This window comes from Melanerpes formicivorus, unplaced genomic scaffold, assembly GCF_026170545.1.
Source record: "Melanerpes formicivorus ecotype bairdi unplaced genomic scaffold, bMelFor1.0.p_v2 SCAF_55, whole genome shotgun sequence".
Taxonomy (NCBI): domain Eukaryota; kingdom Metazoa; phylum Chordata; class Aves; order Piciformes; family Picidae; genus Melanerpes; species Melanerpes formicivorus.
Genome location: NW_027142407.1, coordinates 4,520,004 through 4,522,728, shown reverse-complemented (window position 1 = coordinate 4,522,728; position 2,725 = coordinate 4,520,004).

Here is a 2,725-nt window from a genome sequence, read left to right as displayed (position 1 = left end):
CCTTTTGGCTTGCTGTCTTTGTAAAGGAGAATAAATTAATACATATTCCAGAGCTTCTTAGCTAGGTTATCCCAGAATATATGATAGCCAAATGGAGGGTGGGGGGGAGAGGATGGGGTGCAAAATCACTCTTTTCTTTTCAGTGTTAATTGAAAATAAAGACTTTGTGGAAGGTTGTATTTGCTTTACATAATCAAAACCTCAATAAATAGTGGATGAATTAGTTGTCCAGTTTTTCATAAGTTATGATGTGTGATAAGTTCTGAAGTGTGGCCAGCAGGTCGAGGGAGGTGATCCTGCCCCTCTACTCAGCTCTGGTGAGACCCCACCTGGAGTACTGCCTCCAGTTCTGGAGTCCCTATTACAAGAGGGATATGGAGGTGCTGGAAGGTGTCCAGAGAAGGGCCACGAGGATGATCAGAGGGCTGGAGCACCTCTCCTATGAGGACAGACTGAAGGAGTTGGGGCTGTTCAGTCTGCAGAAGAGAAGGCTCCGAGGTGACCAAATTGTGGCCTTCCAGTATCTGAAGGGGGCCTACAGGAAGGCTGGGGAAGGACTTCTCAGGATCTCAGGTAGTGATAGGACTAGGGGGAATGGAATGAAGCTGGAGGTGGGGAGATTCAGGCTGGATGTGAGGAGGAAGTTCTTCACCATGAGAGTGGTGAAGCCCTGGCATGGGTTGTCCAGGGAGGTGGTTGGGGCCCTGTCCCTGGAGGTGTTTAAGAGCAGGCTGGCTGAGGCTCTGGCCAGCCTGCTCTAGTGTGGGGTGTCCCTGCCCATGGCAGGGGGGTTGGAACTAGATGATCCTTGTGGTCCCTTCCAACCCTGACTGATACTATGATGCTATGATGTATGACTCGTCTTTGGCTTGTTAGCTTCAAATCCTTTTTTTTTTCCCTTAATTTAGTATTCCTGCTTACTCTGACTGCAGTATGAAAAAATGTCATTTTCCTCCAGGTGAGCAAAACAGTTTTTCAGTTGCAATCAGCTGTGCATGTGCTTGTTAGGTCGTTCACAGACAGCTTCTGCACCTTGACATTAAACTTTGGATTTCCTGTTGCTTGTGGAATACATCTTGATGCATATGCTCAGAGGGTAAGCAAAGCTCTGTCAATTGTTGTCTGCCTTTTTTCCTGTGTTGCCTGACTGACCTCAAATTTCAAAGTCTTAGAATCATAGAATAGAATCAATACGGTTTGAACAGACCTCCAAGATCGTCAAGTCCATCCTGTCACCCAAGACCTCATGACTATGAAATCATGGCACAAAGTGCAGAAGACAGCTGCACCTTCCCTGTGATAATAGCATCACAGAATGATCTGGGTTGGAAGGCACCTCCAAAGGTCCTCTAGTCCAAGCCCCCTGCAATCAGCAGGGACATCCTCCATGAAATCAGGTTGCCCAGAGCCCTGTCCAGCCTCACTTTGAGTATCTCCAGGGATGGGGCCCCAACCACCTCCCTGGACAACCAGTTGCAGTATTCCACCACCCTGTTGCTTCCAGGGCATCTTCCAGGGCAAGCTCTACCCTTCCTAATGTGTGGCAGTTCCTGTGCTATTTGTGAATTGTAAATATAAGTAAGTATTGTATATTTTGTACACATTCATTGCATTCTGTATGTCTAGATTTTAGTGTGCTTGTAAATATAGCTTCTTGTTTCTTCCCTGATTTACCTATTGGCTTTGTTTTGCTGTTCTCCAGCACGATGGAAATGCACAAACTTCCTTTTTTTTATTTGTTTTGGTTTATTTTTCAAAGCATCTGCTGGTCTTTGAATATGCTTTTGGTTTAGTTCATGGGCCAGAACACCTCTAGTTTGGGGTGATACTGCTGAATCAGCTTTTGTTCCTACCCCTGTCTTTTAGGGGACTCTGATCATAGTGTGTCAGCTGAAAGAAACAAACTGCTGAATGTTCTCTGGCCAGGCATTTTGACCTGTTCTGTGTCTGTTTAGTGCTCTTCCTAATAAGAATGCATTCTGACTTTTTTCCATGTTATTTTTGAGGATTCTGCTTCTAATAGTTCTGAATTTGTTGGAATATGCCAGAACATTATTCTGCTATTTCCTCTTCTCCCAAAATGACAATCTGGCCTCATGATTGCCTTCCATAGATGTTTTTGGTCTTAACCAGGTCCATCCTAGTAATCATGGTTGACTTAAAGCCATTCCTGTAACTTAGGTAAACTATTGCAAGAACTTGGTGTGCTCTTTGTTTCCTACTGTACCACTTTCCCAACAGGTACTTAATTCTTGTAATGACAGTGTTCCTTTTATTCTGTGCAGGTAGCTTTTGTTGTAGTTTTTGTGGCCTAGCTCCAGTGTTTTCCTGTTTTATTTTTCTTTAGCTTTTTACTAATAATATTCTAATCTAGTGACTTTATTCCACAAATTCTCTGTCATAATTAGCTATGTAAAAACTCTTACTGTTCATTAATCCTGTGTGCTGGTATTTGTGTATTGACAGTCCAGATAGTAGATAAGCTTGTCCTGTTGTCTTTTGGTCTCTGTGACCCAATTACAATTCTTCTTCTCCCTCCCTATCTCTACAGACACACACAAACACGCCCTTCTGATAGTAGCCTTTTGACTAGGTCTCTGCTTTGTGCCATTTTCTGTTTACTGACCCTTGCACCCTTCAGCCTACCTAAGAGGCTTCAACTTGATGAGTGAGCGCTCACGGATGCTTCATCCCACAAACAGAGCTTAGGGATGCCAGAGTCCAC